This window comes from Microcebus murinus, chromosome 10 (genome assembly GCF_040939455.1).
Source record: "Microcebus murinus isolate Inina chromosome 10, M.murinus_Inina_mat1.0, whole genome shotgun sequence".
Taxonomy (NCBI): Eukaryota; Metazoa; Chordata; class Mammalia; order Primates; family Cheirogaleidae; genus Microcebus; species Microcebus murinus.
In genome coordinates, this window is record NC_134113.1 from 87,641,461 (window position 1) to 87,651,916 (window position 10,456).

Here is a 10,456-nt window from a genome sequence, read left to right on the forward strand (position 1 = left end):
TGTGTCAGTTATGAGTTGGTTTTGATTGGTTGAGCAACAGCTTGTATGGGTCATCATTTTCCACTTTCCTGCATATTTGATTATCTTTTATTTATTGCTAGACATTATAAATTTTACCCTTTTGTGTGCTGGATATTCTTGTATTTCTGTATGTATTACTGAGGTTTGCGCTGGGATGCAGTTAAATCACTTGCATAAACCTGATTCTTTTAAGTCTTGCTTTTAAAATGGGACTAGAGCAGTATTTAACATAGGGCTAATTATTTCTCCACACTGAAGCAAGGCTTTCCTGAGTACTGCACCCAATGTCCCATGACTGGGTGGTAAGAATAGGCAATAATCCCGGCCAGCCACCATTACCTCTGTTCCTCTTGGATGATTATTTCCCCACATGCATGTGCCAATCAGTCCTCCATGTGTCCATGAGAGTCCCCTCCACTGATATTTAGCTCTGTACTCTGAGTATTTTGCTATGTGAAATACAGTCACTATGTTTTTCTAGGACTCTCTTTTCCATCTCAATTCAAAATATCCACTGAACTCCACCTGGTTTCCTCTCCCTGAGCCATGGCCTGTAAACTCTGTTATGACAATAGTCTGGGGCAATCATGGGACTCACTTTGCTTGTTTCCCACATCATAAGGGTCACCATCTTTAATTGCTTTATGTCCAGTGTCTTGAACAATTTTTTTGTATGTACTATTTGTTTCTTTAGTTGTTTCTGAAGGAAGGATAAGTCCTATTCCTGAAATTTTATCTTGGCTTAAATCCCATTAAATCAGGCAGGACTACTTTAAATGGTTATCCCAGCCTCAGAGTTGCCCCATAAAATTGACTGAGACATTTATTGCGATTAAATCACAGTTCAAATGCTCACCCTGCCTAGTGACTGTCCTGAGGTGGGATAACTCTATTCTCTTGGGAAATTTACTTGTATTGGCCTCATAAAATCTAATTTCTGAAGCCAATTCTTTAAAGGGATGTATACAAACCCCACATATATTTTTATGAACCTCCTATTGTATAGAGTCACACTTTCCAATCTAAGGAAGCTATTTTTAATGTAGCTTCTACCTCAATCAGAATTTTATCTATCTACACCTTGCTTTTCTAAATATTTCCTTATTTTCAGGAACCAAGGCACATGAAGCAATATATCACAGGTCTTACTTTCTTCACTTTTCCTCATCTTGGTAAGGCTGTTCGTGGAGTGGTTCATCCTGAGAACCAAAGAGAATTTAAACATAGGCAGAGTGCTCTGCCACCAACCCATAAAAGCAACTTAGTATCTTAGAAGAGTGTTTGGGAATAAGGACTTTGGAGCTAGGTCTCCTAGTTTTTAATCCCATCTCTAGCATTTAGGGCTGTGTCAATCTTGGGCAAGTTCAGGAGCTACATTTACATTCATTGGGCCTCAGCTTACTTATCTGTATTCTAGTACATTCCTCAGAGTTGTTGTATGCAAAGTGTACAAAATATTACCTGGCACATAGTAAGTGCTCAATAAACACTAGCTATTTCTATTGTTCTTTTCTCTACTGTGATGTATTGTTACTATTACCATACTCTGGATATTAAAAAGGGCAACACGTTGCCTCTTTGGGGATTTCCACTTACACCCTGAGCATCTGGCATTGCCTATGAAAAGCAGCCACCAGGACTTGCAGCCAAACACTAATGGTAGGTCTCGCCAGCTTGTACCCAGTTTCCTGTTCTCTCCTGCACCAGGCCACATCCAAAGACCAGAAAGTTTAGAATCTTAGTTTTGGTGTTCAACTGAGTTTGGAATTTATGCAGTTCAAGTAATTCATACTAGAATGGAGCTAAATCTATATTCTTAGATAGGAGTAGTAGCATATTCAAACACCGTTTTCATTCTTACCCTTACCCTTTCAATGGAAGGAATCTGTAAATATTCTGTTACTCTATGTCTGAGTTCTTCAGTACCTTAATTATCCATCATTAGTAGCCTTTCATTCAATTCCTCAATCTTAGTACTTCTGGCCCAGTGTGTAAGGCACAGGGCCTGGACAGCTTTCCTCTCAGTCATTGTTCACCCCACTTGAAAATTCAAACAAGAAAACTTTGCTTAAAAGATTTCATGTGTGGGAACCACAATTCCTGGTTGCCTTTTTCCTGTGTATGTGTAAATTCCTTAAATAAATATTGCAGGGAAGGAAAAAATATATATATATATGGTGTCTGGCCCAGTTCCTTTACACAGTACAGAACTCTAATGAGAGTAAATTCTATTCTGAACTCATTTTGAGTTGGAACCCTAAAACTTTGCTTATGCCTCTGTTTATCTATTCATGAACTAGAGTTCTATTTCATCCTATATGGTTCTTCTCTGGACCCCAGACATTGCTACCTATCTGATTATTCCTAGATATACCTCCTTCCATGTCTCCTCCATCAGTAAAAACCCTTGGCCATTGATGTCAGTTTAGAACACACAGATTAATCCACTCTGCTTTCTCTGCAAGAATACGGTTCCTTTGTCCAGGATGTGTTATACGCCCTAAATTACCAAGCATTGTATAGTGATATGTTTCCAATTGTTAGACTACATGGGTCTGATAAATAAGGTATGGAATCAAAAGTGGCTCTACTTGTCATCATTTGTAGCCCACATAAGGCATTTATATTTTAAATGCCTATAATTCTAATTTCAGGGCTTGGAGTTCCTGGTACATACAGAGGGAGTACTTTCTAGAAGCTTCCCAGTAACTTCAGGCTCTTCGTGCTAGGAGACCAGCTAGCAAAAACAATGGAGCCATCTTTACAAAAGGGGTAATTTATGTTCATCAGGAGAAGGCAGGGCTTCCACGACACAATGTCAGCAGGGAAAACGCTTTTGATACCCAGGTAATCCACTGTAGCATGCCTTGATATTGCTCTGCCCAATCATGATAGTAAATGGACAAGTGTATCAGTCATCTTCTGAGAAATGCACGATGCAAGAGCTCACAACTCTCTCCCTTGCCAAGTTAGACACTCAGACCACGTGGGGTGCTAACTGTGAATGAGGTAAAATCTAGAATGAGTAGTTTTTAAGACAGAGACAATGAGTATTAGTAGTGGCACTGTCGTTCATCCCACCAACCTTCATAAGTGTTCTGGCTTATCCCTGGGAGTGAACTAGATATTCTCAAACAGGAGACTATATTATACCAAAAGAGAGATTATAGAACTATGAAAGAGGACATAGTTGTTACAATAACACTGGGAGATACATTTCCATAAAACAAACCATAGCATCCGGGAAAGCATGACCAGAACTTCTCTATTATAATGTTTTCCTGGAAAAGAGAGCAATCTGGATAAGCTGTTCCTGGCACCTTTTGCATGGAGCAAGTGCAAGTATGGACTGGATGGATGATGTGGTGTGTTGCCCAGACCCTTCCTTCAAGACTGAGACACTCATTCCCTCAGGTGCTGGCAGCTGATGGCTCTCTGTCTCCTTAGTCCCTTTCCTAAAATTTCCCTTAGCTGAAGAGAGTCACCTTGTCCCAACTTACATCCCTTTCCAGAAGGGAGGTATAAAGACCTAACTCCCTTGCCCTGACACTGGCATTTTTCAGTCTTGTGATTGCCTCTTCCTTATCTTCCCTTCCCCTGCCAGCCCCATGTTAAAATCTAGAGCCTATCATGGCTTAATTGCTCAGTTTATAACTTTATATATTCTGAATAATGGAAAAACAAAAGTAGGATATAGGAATCTCTCTTAGTGGTCTCTAAATTCATCCTAGGATTGAAATTGACCCCAGTGTTTCTGAATTGAAAATGGAACCCCCTGCCCATCCTCAAGTATGTTGACACCAAATTATGAGATGCATCAGTTAATTCCTTTAGAAAATGAACTGAGTGACCTGTTGGGGTTTTTTTCCATCTCCAATTTTTTCTGAATTCAGGCATTGAAATCTAACCAATAAATAAGAAAGCCAGGAACATAAGTCATCTGAGGTTGTTAAAACATGAGGTTAAGCTTTGAAAAATACTGTTCAAGAAATGTGCTCTTTGCTCATTTAGTTAATACAGGAAATTTTTATGGTGTTTGCCTAGAAACCCTCTGAGTCCTTTAGTTTGGGTAGAGCAGGACAAAGTTTATCCGTCTCCATTTCACCTAAGAGTAATGACCTCTTTTTGACGATAAACCTATAATAAATGAAGTAGGAAAATAATCTGGATACATTTAGATAGATACTTTTAAACATTCTGAGGTAGAATTTTCCTCCTTAAAGGGAGTCTTGGAAAAGTTTCTAAAGGATAATGATTTTAGACTATAAAGAAAATCATAAATGCTGTGACTTAAACCTAGGAATAGACCTCAAAGATGATAGTATACCAAAGAAGAAATTATAGACCTGGAAAAGGAGATAATTTTTTCACTATACCATTAAATATACTTTGATAGAACATCCACATTCAGGGAAATGGGACTAAAACTGTAAAGTTTAGTAGGAGCATATGAGCAATCTGTACCTGTTGCTTTGAAGACATAAAGATAATTAGGAAATGGAAGAAATATAGAGCAAATTTAGATCAATGTTTCCCAAATGAGTATTCTACAGAATAATGTTCCAGTTGGTGTGCTGACAAGTTCTATTGTATTTATACATCTCCTCTTAGAGATTACACACACACACACACACACACACACACACACGTTTTAATATGTTGAATGCAATGTGTAGGAGTTTGCAAGATAATCTGACAATAGAATGTTCTTTTCAAAGAGCATTGATCAACATCTGTCAGAACATTTAAGACCCCTAATCAAGCTCAACCTCTCTTTCTTTCTGTAGCACTCCTAGCATGTTTGTAACATTTAATAAATATTTATCATATGCCTACTCTATGCCACACAGCAGGGCCAGTGTAGCAGATGGTCATTCAGTTTGTAACACAAATTCCAGTGTTCTCTAGGTCAGGTGATGCCCTACTCTTCTTATATTGAATTAATTTAAACATTTTAGTCCAATTCTCTCTCTCTGAAACAGTGTAGAATGAGTCTATTCTACTGACTCATTTTTCTTTTCTTCTTTTCAATCTTCTACATTTCATAGGCTACTCGGACACCTTCACAGTACCATGCATCTTTTTCTGAATACGTTCTAGTTTATCAGTGTCCAGCCTGCAGGACCCAATGTGAAGAACAACACATTTTCTGATGATCTCAAAGTGCAACTAATTGTGACTGTTCATGCCCCCAAACCTTGTTGTATCCATGGGGAATCTAAGACTACATTTGCTTCTCTATGGTTGCTTTTCACTAGTGGCTTTGTTAAAACCTTCAGGTATTTTTAACATCAACTGCTAGCAAGTAACATCTTTCCCCATGCTGTACTTGCAGGCATATTTTATTATCTAACTATAAAGTATATTTTATCCCTTTCCAAAAGTCATCTTGTTGAATTTAACAGTTGAGACAATTTTGATATTAATTTTATTAGCTGTTGCTGGGAGATATGAATCACCTGAAAATTTGGTGAGAATGACTTCATCCATGCCTCTGAATAAAATATGTTGAGATTAAAATATGTTGACCGATAGGGATTAGCAACAGATACATCCAGAGGGAAGGGCTAAAGTGGGCAGAGTGAGGGAAGGCCTGGGCAGGCAGTGCAAGGGAGAGGTGCTTGGCATTAAAATTTATTTCAGAGTTAATTGCATTTGCTGCTGTTGCACATGCATTCTCATCAATCTAGTCTGCTATATCTGATACTCCAATGCAGATTCAGGAAGCCAATCAATTCATCATATGATATCTATGATCAGTCACTTGGCCCTGCTAACTTTGTTCCCTTAGCATTCAAAATGCCTAATTAAGCTGCCAGGTGCTACACAATGCTTAGCTAATATATAATCCAGAATAAAGCCAGCAACCTGGACCAAGAGGACAGAAGGCAGAAGAAAGTTCATTAAGAGATTACAATGAATCAGATGCCATCTCCTATACGCAATGCTATTTAGATGATTTCCCGACCCAGGCCTTATTCACTCCTGCCCATCCAAGAGCTCTGAGTCCACTTTAGGCAGGTACTAACATATGCTTTGGCATACAGAGACAATCCGATTCAGTCTGATATAGAACTATGACAACTAAAGAAAAGCTTGTCTTAAGCATCCACATTTTTCCTTTCTAGTGTTAAAAAAAAGAAACAAAACGTTAGACAAATTAAATTTAGCTGAGCTTATCTGAGCAAAGAGGCAACTCATGAATTAGGCAGCACCCCGAACCAGTAAAGGTTCAGAGAGCTCTAACCAGCAACAAAAGCAGGCAGTAATTATACACAGAAAAAGGAAGTGGCATACAGAAACAGCCGCATGGGTTAGAGCTCTGCCTTTGCCTTATTTGGACTCGTCTGTGCAGTTTGCAGCCTGTGACGGGCTGGAAGCTCAGCTGCTATGATTGGCCAAGATTTGGTTACTTGTTACAAGAACATACTTTCAAGTTAGGTTGCAATTCGTTTACATATTAAGTTAGGTTATAGTTTGCTACATATGGCAGCAGCTTTGGGCCAAATTTAATCTAATGTAACAGTAGTTTCTCTTTTTCTATCTGCTCACTCCCCACCTACTGGCCAAAAACACATTGCCCTCATGTTAAAAAAAAAAAAAAGCCTACTTTTTTAAAGTGGAATCTGGAGAAGACCTTGTTAACACAAATAAATTAGTTTCAAATAGTGACATGAAAGGCAGCAAGACAAGCTCCTGAACAAGAAATTTTGAGGCATGGTTCCCCCGGTACCTCTCCAACCTACTATAAAGTAGCAGCCTTGGATATCTCCTTGGAAAGAGGATCTTCTTTGCCTGCTGAACAGCTAGCCAGATTTCTCAAGTCGCAAACCAAGTATCAGGGGAAAACAGGCCAGCACCAACCTGGTTTCTGAAGGATTCTCTAGATGAAGAGAAATCTCAGATTTATATGGACCCCCTCAAAAATAACTAGTTTCTGAAGCATCTGCATTTTCTGAGTATCTATAAGAAGAAAGAACTGGATTGAAGGAGAAGCATGCTAGGCCTGACCTCTAGAGTCAGCTGTGGATGTGAAACTAGAATAAAGATAGTGCATGTGTGCATACACACATGTGGTATGTGCAGGTGCAATGAGAAAAAGAGAGACACAATCTCAGTATAACCCTTTTCTGACCCAGCTCAGTCCAAGCTCAATTCCCCACACAAGCCTTCCGCTTTCTTCTGCCCTAGCATACCTGGATGTATGGTATTAATTTTCCATTTTTATAAATGTATTATATTTATTGTAAGTGCTATCACATACATACCTTATTCCCACTGGTTCCAACAACATCTACAAGGAGTAGGCAAAGCAGATATTATTGTCCACAGTCAAGAGGTGAGGAAACCGAAAGTCAGGTAGAGTATACTCACTAACAGTAACACCAGCACCGGAACTCAATCTTCAATTCCTGGATAGCTCATTGGCCACAGCTGGTAGGAAGCTTGAAGAATCTTTTTGCAAAGGGATGACTAGGGATGGACAGGGATATGTGCAAACTGACCAGCCTTTAATATAGAAAAGAAAAGAACCAACCCTAATGCTAGAGAAAGTGTTGAGAATGTCAACCTCCTTTGCAGTCATTTTTCACTTTCTGGTAAGACTTCCTCGGGAATCACAAAGCCACACGCTTGAAATCAAGCTAAAAAGCATCTTTGAGTGAAAAAGAGTCAGTTTCTCATCTAGCACGAACTAGATCCCTAGGATAAAATCAAATGGTCCAAATTTAATTTTGCATAAGGGAAAAATAAACCTGTGCTTCAAAAATATTTACAGGGTTATTTTTTTTCCCTTTGCACTCAGTGACCTGAGATGAAAAGAAGGCCCTAAGCCAAATGAAAATATGCCCATGGTTTTCCACAAGCTGAACTGGGTTTGTAAATGTTGCAGTTAGAAAGCTTCAAAGTCATAATTCATGTCTGTGCCCTCCTGGTGCACATATACCTTACAATTTTAAACAATGACATGATTTATTTCCTTCATGTTGAAAACAGATATTACTTGTAGAAGCTAAATAAGATCTTGACAAGATAAATAACACGTTAAATATTTGTGCTGTAGAATTGGCCCCACACATTCTATAAAGTTTTTCCAATGTCCATATTCATAAGACTCTAGGTTTCCAAGATCTTTCATGAGAGGCCACCCCACAGCCTAGTTAGTTTATCTACCGAAGAAGCTTCCCTGGCCCTGCTAACATTGCTACGCATAAATCTGGGCTTTCTAAGATAATTGACAAAATGCCTTTTTTGTGGCCTCAACTGCAAAATGAACTACAAAATAAGCTGGGATATGGGTTGATGCTCTAAAATGAAGGCTTCTGAATGTCCCCCATGTGGTGGTGACACTCTTTACTTTGTTTCCACAACCCATCATTGGCTGATGCTTCACTGGACATGCACTCTTGGGAAGATGGGTTGGGACACTTACTCCTTCGCCTCCACCTTATTCTCAGTATCCCTTTCACGTCTTCTCCTTGCGCTCCAGTAACTAGAACCAAAGAGGGCCAAAATTCAAAGGGTAGACCCTTCATTTGTTTGACCTCTCCTCAAGTCAGAATCTCACGTATTCCACTTAGAAAGCTCAGGTGCTCGTGTCTCTTAAATCAGAATGGTCATTTGTATCTAGCTCACTTTATGGCTTCATTTTATAACCCTGAGATGGGCTCTGGACACCAGGAGCACTGTATCCAGAGGAGAAGAAACACAGAAAGGAAAGGGACTTAAAACTAAGCTCCATACAAGGGGGAAGGGGAGGCAAGGGCAATATATGTAACCTTAACAACATTTGTACCCCTATAATATGCTGAAATAAAAATTAAAAAAAAATATATATATATATACACTGAGCTCCATGACCAATGGTGGAAGAAATGGGTACTCTGATTTGGAGCAGAGAAGGCACGTATGACTTCTAGGTACAAACCTGCAAAGATCTGACATGTGGAAAGAAAAAAGATTTTTATATTATGCTAAGGGTAGAACTGCAACCAAAGGGTAAAAAGGGTGAAATATTTTTGGTTCAATGAATACAAAATCCAAGAGAGAAGTTCAATTTGAAAAGATCTGCTAGAGTAAGCGTCTCATCATGGGACACATTTAAGCACAGGGACAGCACCACTGGGCAGGGAGAAAGAAAAGGGAATTCCTGGCGAGGGCTGTCAGACCAGGGGAACCTTCAAACCTTAACTCCTATGATTCTTATCCATACTTAAAGAGAAGATATACATGGAGCCAACGCTTCTGGCTGTCAGCCCCTTCCACTCAGAAGAGGGGGAAGGTTATACAGTATGTTAAGACATAAAAACAGGCTGAAGGAAGTTAGGTATTCCAGGGAAGAGAAAATGAGCACGTGAGAGTAGGCAAATCAGGAGATGATTATAACTGTGTTGTTAAATGGGTGAGTAGTCACAGAAATAAAATTGTAGGAGCACTATGTATCTAGCACTTTGGGCCTACATATTGACTCTTCCTTAATATGCACAGATAACATATATTTGAGGTAATATTTAGGGCTTAGAATTTATTTTTTGGATAATTGATTTAATTCTTTAGATCTTATTGTAACCATAGCTCCGGGTTGTGAATTAAATGTGGTCAAAAGCAGATAGATAACTAAGTTTGATAAGAAAAGAAAGAATGAATTATCTCTGTCTCATAAGCTTGGGTGTGCACTAACATAAGCATGTATTACACATTTTATTTTGCTATGGTCTATGTGATGCACTAGAAACAAAACTGGGCTTAAAGACACTAGACAGAGTAGATGTGTGTGTCATGTCTAGTTCTAACTCATACTAGTTATGTGTTACTTAACAAAGTCCCTTAGCCTACTGGCCTCAATTTCTTTACCTGGAAAATAGGGCTAATAATGTCTGTTCTAACTACTCTTTAGGTTATTATGAGGATTAAATTGGATAATGAGAATTTTTAAACTATAAGTGCATATTTGGTATATGAGGGAGGAAAACATGTATAAAAAGAATTCTTGAGTTAGGTTAGATATTTTTATCTATACCTTCGTGATATAGAACTTGTAAGAAATATGCATCAACCACTTGTTAGATCATAAGTCATTTCCTTTTCTGTTTGTTTAACTTCAATCACCAATCTTTAAAATAGAAGTTTCCTATATGTTATGCACAGAAATGTGAAAATATACTAACTTATGTATCTCTGTGTTTTCCAAAAATCCAGTACTTTTAAAGTAAATCTGAGACTTGGAGACTCTTGATCATCCAAAGAACTAATTCAGGGTAAAATTCTAAAATTGGTGTGTTTTTCTTCAGTGGCTCTCATTTCCCTTCCTTTGCCCCACCTTTCACCACGACCCTTTCCTTCTAGGTAAAAGGGAAACTTGTGTCGGCCCCTTTAACTTGTGCTCCAATCAAAAATCTCCCCCTTGGAAAAGAATCTGCTGTGAGTTGTGTGAACC